Source organism: Equus asinus, chromosome 5 (assembly GCF_041296235.1).
Source record: "Equus asinus isolate D_3611 breed Donkey chromosome 5, EquAss-T2T_v2, whole genome shotgun sequence".
Taxonomy (NCBI): Eukaryota; Metazoa; Chordata; class Mammalia; order Perissodactyla; family Equidae; genus Equus; species Equus asinus.
In genome coordinates this window covers 92,549,099-92,568,840 of record NC_091794.1, presented here as the reverse complement: position 1 = coordinate 92,568,840, position 19,742 = coordinate 92,549,099, and the positions used below count along the sequence as shown (strand labels likewise).

Sequence of the window (19,742 nt, the reverse complement as noted above, 5' to 3'; positions counted from 1 at the left end):
GGCGCAGACGGCCTTCCGACACGTGGTCGCCGTCCTGGGCTGTTGCTCGGCTCTGGCGGTTAGGCTTTTTCCTGCTTGTGGTTGACTGGCAGCGTGGGCGAGCTCCGCGCCTGCTACCCTGGCGTTACTTCCCGACTCCGCCTGTCGTATCTATGGCTAGCATGACAGGTAATTGACGCCCTTTGACGGCTTAGAGGTCGCCATTTTTGGTTGGTGACTTTGTGGTGATCTCAGGACTGGGATATCACCTGGGACGACAGCATCCCATGGATTTCTTGTGGGACTCCAACAGGGAAGTTGGCATCACAAGAACATGGGGACAAGAGAGACCGGTTGTGTCTGTGAATTCGGAATTAATAATAATAATTGACCGCTTACTGTCTACCAGGAACTTTGCTAAGCCCCTTACCTCTGATAAATCATTTAATGATTTAAAGGAAACTTCTGAGAGATTAAGCAAGGTTCTAGCTAGTAAGTGCAGAGTTTCAACTTGAACTCAGAATTCTCACTCCAAAGCCTGACCCTGCCCTGTACCAATTAAACTGATGCTTTCGGTTATTTCATCTAGCAAATGCTTGGTGAGAACTGCTGTATTTACCCTATGCTAGATGCTAGGCATGTAAACAAGCCCTGGTTCCAGCCTAAGTCCCGTCTGGAGCCAGGTTCCCCACACTAGGATGGATAATACCCCACAAACGTAAAGGAATGTACAAAGGGCTGTGACAGCCCAGTGGAAGCGACAGTAACTGCCAGCAGGAATCAGGAAGAGCTGCCTCCCACCTGGATTGGAGCAGCAACCTGCCCTCCCTGTTTATATCTTCCCATCCTCATCCCAGTAAATTTCCAATCCCCTTAGACTGCCTGCACCAGATCCAGATTCACAGATTTGAGGCCCATTCACCATTAGGCTCCAAGCCATCTTCCTAGTCTTTTTTCCCTGCCACTGCTATCTTCATTCTCCTAAGGTTCTGGCATACCACTTTTTGTGTTTGCCCTCCTATCCATCTTTTTAAGACCTGGTTCAAATGTACATTCATTCATTAAACAAATAGAGTGCTCATTGTGTGCCAAGAGTTTTGCTAGGTGCTAGGTATATACACTAGTAAATAAGACAGGCAATATCTCTGTCCTTAGAGAGTTTACAATCTAAGTGGGAAAAAGACCACTAGCAAGTACACAAAAGCCTAAGAGGAGGGGCCAGCCTGGTGGCGTAGTGGTTAAGTGCATGCACTCTGCTTTGGTGGCCAGGGTTCTGATTTGGATCCCAGGTGCAGACCTAGCACCACTCGTCAAGCCATGCTGTGGCGGCATCCCGCATAAAGTAAAGGAAGATTAGCAACAGATGTTAGCTCAGGGCCAATCTTCCTCACACACACATGCACACAAAGTGTGAGAGGAGGGAATACCAGAATAAATTAGAATACCAGAAGAAACTAGCTGGGTGATGAAGGGCCCTGAGCTAGGAGTGAGCTTATTCAAGGACCAAGATGGCCAAGGTGGCAACGCTTAATAGGTGATGGGGAGAGTGGCAGGTGATGAGGTTAGAGAGGCAGGCAGGACCTTGTAGGCTATGGTGGGCATGTGGCATTTTATTTATGGTGCAGTGGGAAGGCATTGGAGGGTTGAGTGGAGGTGTGAAATGATGATTTTTTTAAAGAAGATGACTGGTGCATTTTAGGAGGAGCCCTCAACAGACAATTGACAGTGTCCATATCTAGGCTTCCCACCAGTTTATACCACACAGCTGCTTCCTATTATAATGTAAGCTGTTTATGTGACTCCCTTCTCTTGCAGCTTCTACTTTATAGAGGTCAGGGACCTCCGTATATTATTAAAATATATTAAGGAAAGTAAAATGCCTGAGTCTATATTTTTTGTTTAAAAAAATCTAAGTATATTATATATATATATATATATGTACATAGAAAACAGTCTGGCAAGATAAACACTAAACTGTTAATAGTAGTGTCGGGAAAGCATTCTTACATTCCTGTACTCTCAATTTCTTTACCATTAGCACATATTTTTTTATATTAAAAATGAAATATACGTGAATGGTTCCATTTTTATGCCATTCTGGAAAAGGCAAAACTACAGGGCCAAGGAAAAGCACTGGTTGCCAGGTTTGGGAATAGGGGAGGAGTTGACTAGAGAAGGGGACAAAGGGACTTTTTGGGGTAAGAGAAATGTTTGATATTTTGATGAATTGTGGTAACAGATACATGTCTGTATGAGTTTGTTAAAATTCACAGAACTGGATGATAAAAAAGGTGACTTTACTGTATATAAAGTATACCTCAATAAACCTGACTTTTAAAAGTGAAATGTACAGAGAAAATATAGACAGCAAGGATGATATTTTATTTTCTTTTGAGGAAGATTTGCCCTAAGCTAACATCTGCTGCCCATCCTCCTCTTTTTTGCTGAGGAAGACTGGCCCTGAGCTAACATCTGTGCCCATCTTCCTCTACTTTTTATATGTGGGACGCCTGCCTCACCATGGCTTGACAAGTGGTGCATAGGTCTGCACCCAGGATCCAAACCCGAGAACCCTGAGCTGCCAAAGCAGAATGTGCCAACTCAATTACAGAGCCACCAGGCTGACCCCAAGGACTATATTTTTAAAATAATTTTAGGGCCAGCCCCTGTGACCTAGTGGTTAAGTTCAGCTCGCTCCCTTTGGTGACCCTGGGTTCAGTTCCCTAGGCATGACCTACACTGCTCTGTTAGCAGCCATGCTGTGCTGGCAGCCTACATAAAAACTCTAAAAATATTTTAAATTATGCAAGTAATAAAATTACACAATAAATAAATAATCCGTTGTGCATTTTAAAAATTAGAACATTACAGGTGAATCTAAAGTCTTGTGTGTCAGGTCCCCATTCTGATCCCCTCCTTCCTTCCCGGGGGTGAACACTGATGTGTGTTCTTCCACATTTTTTAAAAAGTTAAAACATACAAATATGTGGTTGTAGAAAATGTATAGCACTGGGTTTTCTGTGGACACGTGCGTGCTCTTTATTACATTAATGGTATCACACGGTACCCTAATCAATAACTTTTTCACTGTTTTTTTCTTTTTGGTGAGGAAGATTGGCTCTGAGCTAACATCTGTTGCCAATCTTATTGTTTTTGCTTGAGGAAGATTGTCCCTGAGCTAACAACCGTGCCAATCTTTCTCTATTTTCTATGTGGGATGCTTCCCCAGCAGCGTGATGAGCAGTGTGTAGGTCGGCGTCAGGACAGCCGTGAAGCCCGGTGCAGGAATTTAACCAATACGCCACCAGCCGGCTCCTCGCTTTTTCTTTTTTATGTATCTGTTGATAAAGATCTACTTCCATCACTCCAAGTGCAGGATTAAATTTTTTGTTTGTTTACGATCATGGTATCATGCTGTACCTTATTCTGCAACTCATCACTGTTTTTTGATGTCTAATTCACTCGCTGGAAGTGCAGCAGATAGCATTCCACTTCACGAACACACCGCATTCTGTTAATCCGTTGTGTAGGTGATTAGCTGGCTCCCAGTTTTTCGCTCTTACAGTGATCCCCTGCCTACCGTGCTCGCGTGCTGGGCCGCTTCAGGGTGGATGGCTAGGAGTGGCACAGTTTGTGCACTTTCAATTTTAACAGGATAGGACTCGCGTCTTCCCCAGATAGGCACCCTGAGCCACCCAGAAGCGGGTCGGCGGCGCACCGGACGATCAGACCGACCCCGCTCATAGCCGCCGCCCGGGGCTCCACGGCTGCCCTAGCGCAGCCGCTCTTCCCCGCCCCTCCCTCGGCTCCCGCCGAGACCTTCCCAGCAAGCACTGCACATATTTGCATAGCAATTCGCGTCCTTGCTTCACTTCAAAAAACAGAAATGACAAATGAAAGAGTCTTCTTGTGAAGACGTCCCTTTGCTTCAGAAGATGTTGCAGTTCCTCTCTCAAACTCAGGAACAGGGAGTAGGAAATGGCATCGGCTTTGTTTTCACCTTTACCAAAAGAGAGGTTCGGCAACAGCGCCCCTCTGCTTCTAATTTTTTGTTTTTAAAAAGGGCTTCTGTCGTGAGTGGCACACGTGGGGCAACTCAATTGCTCTTCGTGCGGAATCGACATCAAGAGATTTCGGAAGCATAATTTTTTGGTACTTGGGCAGCTGGTGATCGTTGGTCCCGGCGCCCCTGTTCGGATGGGTACGAAAAGAATAAACGAGTTTTGGTTGGGTTCTGTAAGAGTAGTAGGTAACGTGCTTTTGAGTTTCAAGTTCCCATGTTAAAGTGTAACTGTGAGCGATTTTTTGCGAGTCCAGCGTTGGTGTTTCCTAGGCTTCTGTCAGTATTGCTGTGTAACCTGAAACATAGGTTGGAGTTTCACGGGTGTTTGCCAACGTGCTGCTTTCTAAAACCTGTTGAGTCCTTGAAATGCCATTTCTGTAAGACACTTTTTGGCAATAAGCCATTTGCCAAATTAACTGCTTGTGAGAAGCGTGGAAGAACTGATGTGGTTATAAACTTTTTCCCAACTGCGCAGGACGCAAGGGACCACTTTCATAGCGAAGCAACTGGTTCTCTCCTGAAATAGAAAGAGGAGGTATTATTTTTCCCGTTTCACAGATTAGGAAATTGAGATTTCAGCAAAGCAAGTCGTAGGTTTGTCCAAAGACACACTGCAGTTATGCAGAAGAAAGATATCCGTATTCCGCCCAGGTGCCTGCCTGCGGGAGTGATGGAATCATCATGCAAAACTTTGATTTTGTAAAAAATCCGCCCCTTTTACCGGGCACACACATCCTTTTCTAAAGCTGCATTGATGTTCATTCTGTGGTTTTTATCCTTTAAAAACATAGAGGCAACAGTTTAAAACTCCAGCTAAGTAGCACTTTCTCACTGCTGATAGCAACCTTTGTGAAGAGCAATTCAGCAACAGACATAAAGATCTAAAACTTTCCAAAAATTCCTCTCCTAAGAATGTATCCTCATATGTAAAATTATGTTTAAGAGGAGATTTAGCAATAAGCATTCATTAATTCTTTTTTTTTTTTTTTTTGAGGAAGATTAGCCTTGAGCTAACTGCTGCCAATCCTCCTTTTTGCTGAGGAAGACTGGCCTAGAGCTAACATCTGTGCCCATCTTTCTCTACTTTACATGTGGGACAGCTACCACAGCATGGCTCTTGCTAAGTGGTGCCATGTCCACACCCGGGATCCGGACCGGCAAACCTGGGCCACCAAAGCGGAACGTGTGTACCTAACTGCTGTGCCACCGGGCCAGCCCCAGGGTTCATTAATTCTAACAACAAATATGTAATGTGCCCCAGTATAGTGCCAAACACAATAGACCCAGTGCCTGACTTCACAAGGCTTACAGTTTAGTGAGGGGAGAGAACAGGAAATTGAGCACATCTGGGGGGAGGGGAAGATCTGGGAAAGCTTTCCTGAGGCAAAAACTTTGAAGCTAAAACCTAAAGAATAAGTAGAAGACAATCAGGCAAAGTTGGGGGGTGGGGAGATGTTTACGTAGAGGCAAAGCCTTGAGGGTGGAGAGAATGTGCTGCGATCCAAGAGCTGAAAGGCCTGGATGGCCCCAGTGAAACATTCAGGTGTCCCAACACGGGAAGCCTGAAGAGACGGCTGAGGCCTGGTCTCACAGGCCTTGGATGTTCATTGCAGTGTTTTTTATAAAGCAGAAGAAATGAAAATCTACCTACACCGGGCATCAACAAATCTTTCCTGTAAAGGGCCAGATAGTGCATATTTTAGGCTTTGTGGCCATATGGTCTTTGCTAGCTACTCAACTCTTGCTGTTGCAAAGCAGCAACAGACAATGTGTAAACAAATAGGCATGGCTGTGTTCCAATAAAACTTTATTTATGGACACTGAAATTTGAATTTCATATAATTTTCATGCGTTATGAAATAATATTCTTTTGATTTTTTTTTTTTTTTCCTGCCAACCATTTTAAAATGTGAAAAGCATTCTTAGGTTCCCAGGCAATACCCAGGAAGCTGTAGTTTACCAACTCCTGGCCCACGTGTTCAAGAGCAATAAGAGCCTGGTCAAACCAGCTACAAGGTATCCACACAGTGGAATACTAAGCATTCACTAAAATGTTGAAATACGATCCTTCGTGATAATGGTTCATCTCTGTGCAGCACTTTTCAAGCGCCAGGCCCTGTATTAAGCACTTAGTATGCTTTAGCTCTTATTAACCATCACATAAACCAATGAGGTAGGTAGTATTATTATGCTTGCTTTACAGATGAGAAAACAGAAGCTCCAAGAGGCCCAGATCACATAGCTAGAAAGTAGCAGAGTCAAGAGGTGAGCCCTGGTCTTCTGACAGGAATCAGTTGCTCTGACCACACAGAACGCCCAAAGGGAAGGCCAACTGCAGTGGGCTCTCTCAGAGAGCGAAGATTTATTGGGAAAGTGAAGCTGGTTTCCTTTTGCTTATCCATAATTTCCTATTTTCTAAGAAAATATGGAGTACATGAAAAGGTCAGAGAAATAATGAGGACACATGGTCACTGGAATACAAATGATGACAAATAAAATCAGACTCACAAAGAAGTCAGTCACAGAAGGCCACATATCACATGATTCCTTTCATAGGAAGCGTCCAGAAATGGCAAATCTATAGAGACAGGAAGCATGGGGCTTGGGGGGGGGGGAGCAGGGATTGACTACAAATAGGAGGGATCTTTTGGGGGTGAAGGAAATGTTCTAAAACTGGATAATGGAGAGTTGCACGACTCTATAAATTTACTAAAAATCATTCAATTGTACACCTAAAATGGGCGAAGTTTATGGTATGTAAATTATACTTTTAAAAAATTTATTTATTTATTTTTTTAATTGCAGTAACATAGGATTATAACATTATATAGCTTTCGGATGTACATCATAATATATTTCAAATTCTGTGTAGATTACACCATGTTCACCACCCAAAGACTAATTATAGTCCATCCCCTCACATGTGAGCCTAATCACCCCTTTTGCCCTCCCCTCCTTCCCCTATGGTAACCACCAATCCAATCTCCAATGCTATGTGTTTGTTTGTCGTTGTTTTTATCTTCTACTTATGAGTGAGATCATATGGTATTCGACTTTCTTCCTCTGACTTATTTCACTCAGCATAATACCCTTAAGGTCCATCCATGTTGTCACAAATGGCCAGATTTCATCATTTCTTATGGCTGAGTAGTATTCCATCGTGTATATATACCACATCTTCTTTATCCATTCGTCCCTTGATGGGCACCTAGGTTGCTTCCAAGTCTTGGCTATCGTGTATAATGCTGCAATGAACATAGGGGTGCAGGGATCTTTATGCCTCTGAGTTTTCAAGTTCTTTGGATAAATACCCAGCAGTGGGATAGCTGGATCATATGGTAGATCTATCCTTAATTTTCTGAGGGTACTCCATACTGCTTTCCAAGTGGCTGCACCAGTTTGCACTCCCACCAGCAGTGTACAAGGGTTCCCTTCTCTCCACATCCTCTCCAACATTTGTTGTTTCCTGTCTTGTTAATTATAGCCATTCTGACCAGAGTGAGGTGTAAATTATACTTTAATAAAGCTGTTTACAAAAAAAAAATCAAGGGCTGGAAGGAGAAAAGTTCACCCAGCTAGGAGCCTGAGAATCTATAGTCAGTTTATGGAATAAATTCTCTAATTTAGAAACTTGACCTTAGTGCATTTCCTGCATGCTGAGCTTCTGGAGCTGGAGGTGGGAGCAGGGATTGACTACAAATAAACATGAGGGATATTTTTAGGGGCCGGCCCCATGTCTGAGTGGTTAAGTTCGTGCACTCCACTTCGGTGGCCCAGGGTTGCGCCAGTTTGAATCCTGGGCATGGACGTGGCACCACTCATCAAGCCATGCTGAGGCAGCATCCCACATGCCACAACTAGCAGGACCCACAACTAAAAATACACAACTATGTACCAGGGGTCTTTGGGGAGAAAAAGGAAAAATAAAATCTTAAAAAAAAAAGAGGGGTGTTTTTGGGGTAAAGGAAATGTTCACTGATTGTGTGTTAGCTGGTCATGTCACTCACTCCCTCATTTAAAACCCTTCAGTGGTGCCTAACTAGCTTGGGTTAGCATCCTGTAAGTCTCGAGTGACCCACCACCATTCTTTGTTCTCAGGGCTCCAGCCACACCTATCTTTTCTCTGTATCTCCGAAGCCACTACTCTCCTCTCCTCAGGGCCTCCAGAAAGTTCTCACCTCTAGCTCTTTCTCAACAGCCCCCTCTCCTCTCCCCCTCTGCCAAAGTGGCTAACTCCTCTTCATTGTTCATATCTCAGCTCAAATGTCACTTCCTCAAGGAGGCACTCCTTGACCTCCCCACCCTTCACTAGGTTAGCTCCCCCACCCTCTGTGACATTCTTTCACAGCACCATGTGCTTCTCTGCAGAACATTATTGTGATGGTTATTAGTGCATTAGTTGTAAAGTTAGTTGTTCAATATTTATATTCCCAAGTCAGAATGTCACCTATGTGAGGGCAGGGAACCTGACTAGGTCTTGGATGCCACTTGCATCCTTGGTGTCTGGTGCAGTACCTGGCACATAGCAAGCATTCAATACATATACGTGGAGCACTTCACAATCCACGAAGTACTTGTATATATACAATTACATTGGCCACTATTTATTAAGCATCTACTATATGCTGGGTCTTAGGATATAGGAATAAACAAGACAGCCAGCTCCTGTCCATTCTAGAGGGTTGACTGTATTCTCCTAAGGAGGATAAGAACAATCTTCCCAATTTACAAGTAGCCTACGCTTACACCACTTGTAAGGCAGTAGCAGAACTTTCTGAAACTAAAATGGAACTCCTTCTAGTAAGATCATAGACTCCCAACAGGATGAGTTTACTGCAGGTGGATGAGGGGAGGGGAGGGGAGGTGGCTGAGGGAGATGGGTTTTTAGAGAACATGAAGCTTTAGCATTTTGAAGGGTGGAGAGGAAGAGGGTGTCAGTTTGTCAGAGGAGAAGAGGAAGTTTCCATCCTTCAGGTGGGTGGATACAAGCATGGCTCCTCTCTTAAAACCAACCATACTTGGTCCCTGAGCTCACCTATTATTGGTCCATATCTGGGATGTTGGGATCAGTGAGCACTGATAAGAAACGATGGTCATGCAAAAATTGTGTTTCTATACACTAACAGTGAACAATCCAGAAAGGAAATTAAGAAAAATATTGCATTTACAATAACAGAAAAAAAAACCCTTATGAATAAATTTAATCAAGGAAATGAAACTTAACCAAGGAGGAGTGTAACTTGTACACTGAAAACTACCAACATTGCTTAAAGAAATGAAAGAAGGGGTCAGCCCTGTGGCCGAGTGGCTAAGTTTGACACACTTCTCTTTGGTGGCCTGGGTTCATTTCCTGGGCGCAGACCTACGCCACTCATCGGCAGCCGTGCTGTGGTGGTGACCCACATACAAAATAGAGGAAGTTAGGCACGGATGTTAGCTCAGCACAAATATTCCTCAAGCAAAAAGAGGAAGATTGGCAACAGATGTTAGCTCAGGGCAAATCTTCCTCAGCCAAAAAAAAAAAAAGAAGAAGAAGAAAAAGAAATGAAATAAGACATAAATAATCGGTAAGATATCCCATGTTCACAGATTGGAAGACTTAATGTTGTTAAGATATCAGTACTAGCCAAAGTGATCTGTGGATTCAATGCAATCCCTAAAAAAATGCTAATCACATTTTTTTTTTTTGAAATAGAAAAGCCCATCATAAAATTCATATGGAATCTCATGGGACTCTGAATAGCCAAAACACTCTTGAAAAGGAACAAAGTTGGAAGACTACACTTCCTGATTTCAAAACTTACTACAAAGCTACAATAAGTAAAACAGTGTAGTACTGTTAGATAGACAGACATATAGACCAATGTAATAGAGAGTCCAGAACTAAACCCTGGCATCAAATGATTTTTGGTCAGAGTTCCAAGATCATTCAATGGGGAAAGGACAGTCTTTTCAGCAAATGGTGCTGGAAAAACTGGATATTCACACACAAAAGAATAAAGTTGCATTCTTACCTTACACCACATACAAAAATTAACTCAAAATGGATCAAAGACCTAAACATAAGAGCTAAAACTATAAAGCTCTGGAAAAAAACAGGAGAAAACCTTCATGACATTGGATTTGGTGATGATTTCTTGAACATGACACCAAAACCACAGGCAACAAAAGAAAAAATAAGTAAATTGGACTTGATCAATATTTAAAACTTCTGTGCGTCACAGGATGCTATCACAGGAAAGGCCACCCACAGAATGGGAGAAAATATTTGCAAATCACATATCTGATAAGGGGTTAATATCCAGAATATATAAAGAACTCCTACAACTCAACAATAAAAAAGCAATAAAACAATGGGAAAAAGACTTGGATAGACATTTCTCTAAAGATACACAAATGGTCAGTAAACACATGAAAAGATGCTCAACATCATTAATCATTAGGGAAATGCAAAATAAAACCAGAGTGAGATACCACTTAACACTTATTAGGATGGCTACTATAAAAAAAAAAAAAAAAGCAAATGTTGGCAAGGATGTGGAGAATTTGAAACCCTTATGCCCTGTTGGTGGAAATGTAAAATGGTACAGTGCTGTGGAAAACAGTATGGCAATTCCTCAAAAAATTGAAAATAGACTTTCCATATGATCCAGCAATTGCACTTCTGGGTAAATACCCAAAAGAATTGAAAGCAGAGTCTCAAAGAGATATTTGTACATCCACATTCATAGCAGCATTGCTCACAATAGCCAAAAGGAGGAAACAACCCAAACGTCCATCAAAGGATGAATGGATAAACAAAATGAATGAATATCTATACAATGGAATATTATTCAGCCATAGAAGTGCATGAAGTGCTGACACATGCTATAACATGAGTGAACCTTGAAGACACTATGCTGAGTGAAATAAGCCAGACTTAAAAGGACAAATATAGGGCTGGCCCCGTGGCTGAGTGGTTAAGTTCGCGCGCTCCGCTGCAGGCGGCCCAGTGTTTCATTGGTTCGAATCCTGGGCGCGGACATGGCACTGCTCATCAAACTACGCTGAGGCAGCGTCCCACATGCCACAACCAGAAGGACCCTCAACGAAGAATATACAACTATGTACTGGGGGGCTTTGGGGAGAAAAAGGAAAAAAATAAAATCTTTAAAAAAAAAAAAGGACAAATATTGTACGATTCCATTTATTTGAGGTATCTAGAATAGTCAAATTCAGAGAGACAGAAAGTGGAATAGTGGTCCCCAAGGGCTGGGAGGAGGGAGGTATGAGAAGTCATTGTTTAATGGATACAGAGTTTCAGGTGAGGATGATAAAAAAAGTTATTGAAATGGACAGTGGTGATGGTTGTACAACAATGCAAATGTACTTAATGCCACTGAACTGTACACTTAAAAATAGTTAAAATGAGGGGCCAGCCCAGTGGCGTAGTGATTAAGTTCACATGCTGTGCTTCAGCAGCCCAGGGTTCGTGGTTTTGGATCCAGGACATGGACCTACACACTGCTCATCAAGCCATACTGTGGCAGCATCCTACTTACAAAAAATAGAGGACGACTGCTACAGATGTTAGCTCAGCAGCAATCTTCCTCAAGCAAAAGAGAAAGATTGGCAGCAGATGTCAGCTCAGGGCCAATCTTCCTCACCAAAGGAAAAAAAACAAAACCAATAGTTAAAATGATAAGTTTTATATGTATATTTTACCATGATTTAAAAAAAAATAAAAAATGTATACAATAAAATAACTTTTTTGCTTGGGAAGATTCACCCTGAGCTCACATCTGTGCCAGTCTTCCTCTATTTTGCATGTGGGTCACAGCCACAGCATGTCCACTGATGAGTGGTGCAGGTCTGTGCCCAGGAACTGAATCTGGGCCACTGAAATAAAGCATGCTCAACTTAACCATTAGGCCATGGGGCCAGCCCCCTAAAATAATTTTTTTTTTTTAAGATTTTATTTTTTCCTTTTTCTCCCCAAAGCCCCCCGGGACATAGTTGTATGTTCTTAGTTGTGGGTCCTTCTAGTTGTGGCATGCGAGACGCTGCCTCAGCGTGCCTCTATGAGCAGTGCCATGTCCGCGCCCAGGATTCGAACCAATGAAACACTGGGCCGCCTGCAGCGGAGCGCGTGAACTTAACCACTCGGCCATGGAGCTGGCCCCCTAAAATAATTTTTAAGAAAAGAAAAGATGGGGGCCAGCCCAGTGGTGCAGCAGCTACATTCGCATGTTCTGCTGTGGCAGCCTGGGGTTTGCCAGTTCGGATCCCGGGTGCAGACCTTCACACCACTTGTCAAGCCATGCTGGCATCCCACATATAAAGTAGAGGAAGATGGGCACAGATGTTAGCTCAGGGCCAGTCTTCCTTAGCAAAAAGAGGAGGACTTGCAGCAGATGTTAACTCAGACCTAATCTTCCTCAAAAAAAAGAAAAGAAGGGGCCAGCTTGGTGGCATGGCGATTGGGTGCACATGTTCTGCTTCTGCAGCCCGAGGTTTGCCAGTTTGGATCCCAGGTGCAGACATGGCACTGCTCAGCAAGCCTGGTGTGATAGGCATCCCACATATAAAGTAGAGGAAGATGGGCACAGATGTTAGCTCAGGGCCAGTCTTCCTCAGCAAAAAGAGGAGGATTGGCAGTGGATGTTGGCTCAGGGCTAATCTTCCTCAAAAAAAAAAAAAAGAAAAGAAAAGAAAAGAAAAGATGGTAAAGAACAAGGTTTGGGGCATGTTTGATGTCCCTGGCACTGGGCTGGAAGCTGGTCACAGCTCAGGGAGCTTATACTCTGGTGGACAAAACCAGGCAAGTGCCAAGTGCCTAGTAAAGAGTGTGTGCTCATAAATGTCCCAATGTGCTACTAATGGTCCCAATCACAGATGAGGAGACTGAGGCCCAGAGAGGGCCTTAACTAAGGTCCTGGAGCCACTGGAGGCAGCTAACTGGGCTCTGAGTTCTGTAAGGCAGGTGTATGGTGAGTGCCAGTTGGAGTGTTAGTAATAATACCAGCTGGCATTTCTTGAGTGCTGACTACATTCCAGGCATTATTCTAAGTCCTGCTGTAAGTGTGGATTACCTCATTTACTCTCCACAACCCCCCTGTGATTGTGAGCGAGGTAGCATTACCATCTCCCTTTTACAGATGCGGAAACTGAGGCCAAGACAGAGATTGATCCAAGGTCACAGAGGCAGCAAATGCTGAACTTGTCCTCTCTGACTCCAAAACCAGGAAGTCCGCCTTTCGCCTTGGTCGTGGTGGTGGGCAGTGGGTGAGGGTGGGGTGAGGGCAGGGGAGGAAGTGATTCACTTGGCTGTATCCAGATTCATCCCAGACTTTTTTTTTCTTGTACCCACTGGCAGAACTTCCTCCTTTTCTCTCTCTGCCTCGTTTTCTGATTCACTCCCCATCTGTTATGGTTTCTGAGAATGTGGGTGCAGAGGGTGGGGTAAGCTGTGGGGAGTGGGAGGGAGAATGCAGCCAGTCCTTAATAAACAAATATTTTTTATGCTCTCTATGTACCAGGCAACGTTCTAGGGGCTGGGAGTCCTGCCGTGAATAAAACAGACCTTGTCCCAGCTCTCGCGGAGAGTCCATTGCAGGGTGTATGTGTGTGTTGAGGGGATGGTGAGGGATAAAGAGGGGGCTGGGGTAGAAAGGGAGGGAGAGTGGGGGAGAGGGGAGGAGAGTGGGTACAGACAAAGAACAAGATATGTCAGGTGTCAGTAAGGACTACAGAGGATACATGAGAGGGATAGACTAGGGAGGGGAGATAACTGGAGACAATGAGAACAGGGAAGGCCTGGCTCAGTTGCTGAGACCTGGAGGATGAGGAGGAGCCAGTTAAAGATCTGAAGAAGAGTGTTCCAGGATAGGGAAACAGCATGGGCAAAGGTCATGAAATCCATGGGTTGGAGGAACTTGGAGAAGGCCAGTGAGGCTGAAGCAGTGACAGAAAGAAAAGGAGTCAAGAGAAGATCCCAATGCCAGTTCATGTAGGGTCTTGTAGACCATAAGGAGGAGTTCAAGGTTAATTCTAAGGGGAAGGCAGGCCATCGGAGGAGTTAAGAATGAAGACTGGAAGGCAGCATGACAGGAAGTGGGGAGACCAATTAGGAGGTTCTGGCTGTAATGTAAGAGAGGCAGGGGATGATGGTGGTCTGGACCAAGACGGGATTCAGAGAGAAGGTGGTATTAGAGGGGTCTCTGGGAGGTGGCTGAGTGATGGAGATGCCATTCTCTGAGATGGAGGAGACAAGAGGAGAAGCAAGTCTGGAATGCAGGAGGACCTAAGGAAAGGTGGGAAGAAATTTTGAATTCAGTTGTGGACCTGTTGAATTTGCAGAGTTAGTGGCTGGCCAGGCAGCTAGAGACACTGTTCTGGGCTAGAAGTAGACACCTGAGAGGAGAGACCAGAGGCTGCCACTCGGGACCCATAGGCCACACTTCTTCACAGATGGTAATGTAGAGCCCAGAGGATGCTTTAAGTTTTTTTTCTTTTTAATTGGTTATCAACATTTACAAATCCAGAAATATCAAATAAAACTCAGGATTTCCACCTCCTCTTCCAAGTTGGATGCTCTGGCCACACTGGGGCCACATTCTGGAAAGGCCACAGCAGGCTGGTAGAGGAGCTGCAGACCCTCCAGACAGGGCGTGAACTCTCTGGCTGGTCCCACCCCCCAGCAGGCCTGCTGCAGATTCCATTCAAGGCCTGGTCCTGGCAGCACTGCAGTTTCAAGCTCTGTCACAGGCCTGGATTTTGGACAGACCCACTGGGAACGGCAGCTCTGCCGCTTCTCAGCCTTGTAACCCAGGGTGTGCCATTTATTTCACTGAGTCTCTCTTGCCTCTTCTGGCAAATGGGGGTAACATTCTCTACCTGGAGAGGAAATTCCTACCTGGAATTTCATCTATGGGAAAGCTCCCAGCACGGTGGCAGACAAAGAGAAGGTGCTCAAGCAATGTCAGTTTCTTTTCCTTTCAATCTGATGAGCAGCTAGTCTCAAGGGAATCAGAATGATTAGGCCATAGCACAGGCTGAGGTAAAGAGCCCAGATTCTGGCTCTACCACTTATCAAGTATGCAACCTCAGTTTTCCTATCTGTAAGATAGGGACACTGGTGGTACCTACCTTGTGGGGATTAAACAAGCTAATACAAGGTGTTTAAAATGGCACAGCACTCAGTAAGCATTACCCATTATTACTGTTGTTGCTGTTATTGTTACTTGGTATGGAATAAATATACGCAAGAGCCAGCTGTGGTTCTGCCACCTGGCTGACTGTGAGAGTCATCTGGGGACATTTTAGAAAATATTCATGTCTGGGCTCTACCCTCAGAGATCCCACCTGAATTCACCTGGGGTGGGGTCCTCATATGGGTATATTATAAAATCTCCCCAGGAGCCAGCTCCATGGTTTAGTGGTTAAGTTCAGCACGTTCCACTTCGGTGGCCTGGGTTTGCTTCCTGGTTGTGGACCTACACAACTTGTCGGCAGCCATGCTGCGGAGGCCACCCACATACAAAATAGAGGAAGAGTGGCATAGATGTTAGCTCAGGGCAAATCTTCCTCAGCAAAAAACCTCCAAACTCCCCCAAAGATTCCACGTGCAGCCAGGGATAGGAGCTCTGCAGTGGAGGGGTAATAAGGAGCCTGGGCTCTGGAGCGCAACTGTTCAAATCCAACCCAGCTGATCAACAGGTGTGTGAGCTTGGGAAAGTTCTTAATCTATCAGGTTAAACAGGACTTGGGAGGTTGTCTGGATCTAAAGTGCTCAGAGCAGTGCCCTGCAGCTAGCAAGCCCTCAGTAGGCCTGGGCATCACCACGCCTCAGTTTCCCTGCTGTTTCCAAACTGGTCGCAACCACTGTGGGCCTATGTCCAGCTCACAGCCACAATCTCCTCAAGGGGGGCTTGGGTGCCTTAAACATCCCACACCTGGGCCTCTCCTAACCCTGCCAGCTGCCCCCGAAGTTATTTTTGGCCCTTCCACTGTTCAGTTTATTCACCCAAACTGAACAGAATTATCTCCCAAACAAAATTGTCTGGTTAGAAACCAAAGAACCCCAAGAATGTTAGAGGAGAGGATAGAACCAGGAGAGACTGGCCATTCAAGTGTGGGGTGGGGGAGCGGAGGAGGAGGGAGGAGGAGAAAAATTATCTTCAATGCTTAGGAAACGGTGTTTAGAGGGGGAAAAAGTATAACATGAAATTGTACATTCAACATAATTTATCCAGGTAAAGGAAAAAAAGACATAGAAAAAAGACTGGAAGGAAACAGGCCAGATATTAAATAGAAGTTTTTTTCTCTGCTTCTCCATTCTTTATGCACTTTACAATTTTCTACAGTGAACATGTAATTATAGAAAAAATAAAGTGAAAAAAATTAAAAAGAAAAGCCTTCACATGACTTTCTCTCTTCTTAAAATAGTCATCTTATTGCCATATGTCTTAGTTCCTCCTTTCTATCAATAAATTTTAAAGAATTGTCTCCACTCTCTGTTTCTGCCACTTCTCTTTCCATTTACTACTTGATCCACTACAATCTGGCTTCCTCCCCCACCTCAGAGGTGACCCTACCCTGGAAGGATCAGCAATGACCTCTTAGTCGCCAAATCCAGTAGCTCCTCATTTTTCCTTACCAGAGCTCTCTGTGGTATCTGACGTTGGTGGTGCCATCCCCTCCTTCTGGAAGTCCCCTGCCTGCTCTCCAAGCCTCCTCTCTCCCCTCTGTTCAGGGACCTAACCTTTCCAACCACTTCTCTTTGGTCCCTGCAGGTTCCTCAAAGCTTAATGTTGCCCAGGTTTGGGCCTCTAGCCCCCTCCCTCTCCACACACTCTTTGTGGGTGACCTCATCCACTCTTGGCCTCTGTGGTCACATCTACACGAGAGGTCCCAAATTCCAGCCCTGGCCTCTTGCCTGGGACAAGTCAATCCAATTTCCTTCTGAACACTTTCATTTGGATGTCCCTTAAACACCTCAGATTCAACAAGTCCAAATGGACTCGTCATTTCTACTTTCCCTCAATCCCCAACCAACTCTTCCTGCTTTGTTCCTTCACTGGGTCATCCTTGTCCCTTTCTCTCCCTCACCCCCAACATCTGGTTGGTCACTAATGCCTGTTGGTTCCAATTTGGAACTGTGTCTGGAGCACATCAGCTCACATTATCATAGCAGTCTCGCCCACATACTAGTTTCCTTTTCCCAGTTGTTCCCCTTTCCAGTCCATATTTTATAATTTTCCTGATTATTCATTCATTCAATAAACAAATATTTGCCATGCACCAACCTCTGCTCCAAATACTTTGTGGGGTAAATGATAAAGATTGACACAAAATAGGTAAATAAACAATCTAGGGGATTTCAAATTGTAGGGATTGCTATGAGGGTAAGCAAGGGGATTGAGAGAAAAGAACTAGGGCGTGGAGAGGGGAGTTCTCTCAGACGTGGTCTTTGCCCTGAAATAGTCACCCAAATGAACATGACAGGTGCCCTGATGGAACTGGGTGCAACAATGATAGAGCAAATTGTGGCTGGGGCCCCTACTTTAGGTTGGGAGCCAGGGAAGGCCTGTGAAGAATGAAGGATGAGGATGAGTTCTGAAGACCAGAGGAAGGAGCTGTCCAGCTAAAGGGAAGAGCCAGTGACTGGTCCGGAGCGGGTTCACAAGGCCCTGGGCACACAAAGCAGCCCAGGGTGTCTGGAGCACAATGACGGAGGGGCAGAGAAGAGGAGGGCAGGAAGGAGATCATGCATGGTGGCACTGGTGGGGGGCTCTAAGTTTTACTCTAAGTGGATTGGGAGGCTATGGAAAAGTTTTTAACAGGAAGTCACATCTGATTTTCTCTCTTTAAAAGATTACTCCATCTAGGTGCCTAGGGCAGACAGCATTTGGGGGTGGGGTGATAGGGTTCCTGAGTACTAAGAAATTACTTCAGTGGTCCAGGCAAGTCCTGTGGGCTGAGGCTCGGTGTTAGCAGTGCAGTTGGAGAGGAATTAAACTTCCCTTGGGTCCCCACGCCCTGCAGGACAGCTTCTTATTTCTTGACAACCATCTGGTTCCAGCCTTCCTCTTCAGCCCCATGTCCCATCATTTCTTACTTCTTTGTCTTTGCACATGTTGTCTTTTAGGAATTCTCTTCCCCACCTTTCCCTCTGATGAACTCCTATTCATCCTTGAGACCAGACTCAAATACCCCCTCCCCTGTGAAGTCTTTCAGGAATTCTCCAGGGAGAGTCCTTTGCATTTTTCAGTGCTTTGTTTATATCTCTAGAATAACACCTGTCACACTGTCCTGTCCTGTATGTTTACAATCCTGTCTCTGAAGAAGGTGGACCAAGAGCTTCTGGAAGGCAGTGACAGGTTTTTGGTAAATTTTCAATGAGTGTTTGGATGCATAATCAAAAGATATAGATGGTCCCACTATGGAACAGTTCACACAGGTCAAGAGTCCAGTCATGACGAGTCCCCATTATATTCAGAATCATCTGCTAATGTGTAAGTCCTTGGTCATAAGAACAGATACTACCATGGGTACTAAGTGTCCTCATTTGATCCTGGAAACAGCCCTGAGAGGTGGCCACAGTGGGAAAATCATTCCTATTTTACAGATGAGGAAATCAAGGCTTAAGGGAGGTGTGACTTGGCCAAGATCCCCAAGCTACTAAAGCCAAGCCTAGAATCCACGATGGTTGACCCCCAGAATTCACTTCTATGGTTTACCCCGGGGCTGCCTCATCTGTCCTTGAATTAAGATCTTGTAAAACTTCCCTTCACCTCTTTATGAGGGAGGGGATAGAGAGCAGAGACACGACTCAGAGGAGAAGGCAAGACGGGGAAGCAATTCTCCTTCCCCCTCAAAAAAGTGCTACCATACCACCACCTCATTTGTTCTTAATAAGGACAGCAACCATCTTAGTGGGTGGGCATAACCATGGACTCTGGAGAAAGAAGGGCCTGAGATTAAATCCTGGCTACACCATTTACAGGTTTTGTGACCTTGAGGAATTAGTTCACTTCTCTGGCCCTCCTGGTTTACTTTTTTTTTTTTGGAAAGAAAGTGGAAAGAAGCTACTTAGTAGGGTTGCTTTGAGGATTATATAAGACAAAAGCATCTCCTCAAAGCCTGACCATATAGAAAGGTCTTAATACTTGGTAATTTCCATTACTGGCCCCAGGAATTTTCCTAAGTACTTCTTATGTATCACTTCTTTTAATACTCACAACAACCTTATTCCTCAGGGGAAAGTGAGGCTTAGAGCTGTTAGACAACTGCCCCAAAAGAGGTGAAGACTTGAACCCAGAGCCTCACAACCAGGAAAGGCTTGACAAACGTGCTTTGATAGAGCATTTGAGCAGCCTGCTCAAGGACTCGCGACCGGTTACTGACTCTATACTAGGCCAGATCTTTTAATCCAAATTGATACTTGGGTCATAACTTCTGAAGGTCTGATAAGATGTAAGCTTCACAAAACAGGACTGGGGAAGGCAGGAGGGGCAGAGTCCTCCAGTGGAGTCGAGAGACCTGCCTTTGCCCCCGTTTGTGGATGAGGTGCATCTTTAATTTAGGCCTCATCTTCCTCATCCATGAAGTGGGAGAAGGAGAGTTCCTGCAGTCCCTGGCGTCCTTCTCAACACTGACTTTCCAGACCAGAAGACCCCTGCTCAGGGAAAGGCTCACTCAGATCCCTCCGGCCGAGGCT

At 44.8% G+C, this 19,742-nt stretch overlaps 1 long non-coding RNA gene and 1 other non-coding gene across 2 annotated transcripts; both read left to right on the top strand.

Moving 5' to 3' along the window:
* The first annotated feature begins 32 nt into the window (after positions 1-32).
* Positions 33-4,177, top strand: LOC123285768 (uncharacterized). Its single transcript, XR_006527726.2, has 2 exons — positions 33-168; positions 3,209-4,177. It is a non-coding gene; the product is annotated as an uncharacterized lncRNA (long non-coding RNA).
* LOC123286208 (U11 spliceosomal RNA) lies at positions 4,037-4,170 on the top strand. Its single transcript, XR_006528477.2, has one exon. It is a non-coding gene; the product is annotated as a U11 spliceosomal RNA (small nuclear RNA).
* Positions 4,178-19,742: the final 15,565 nt, after the last annotated feature.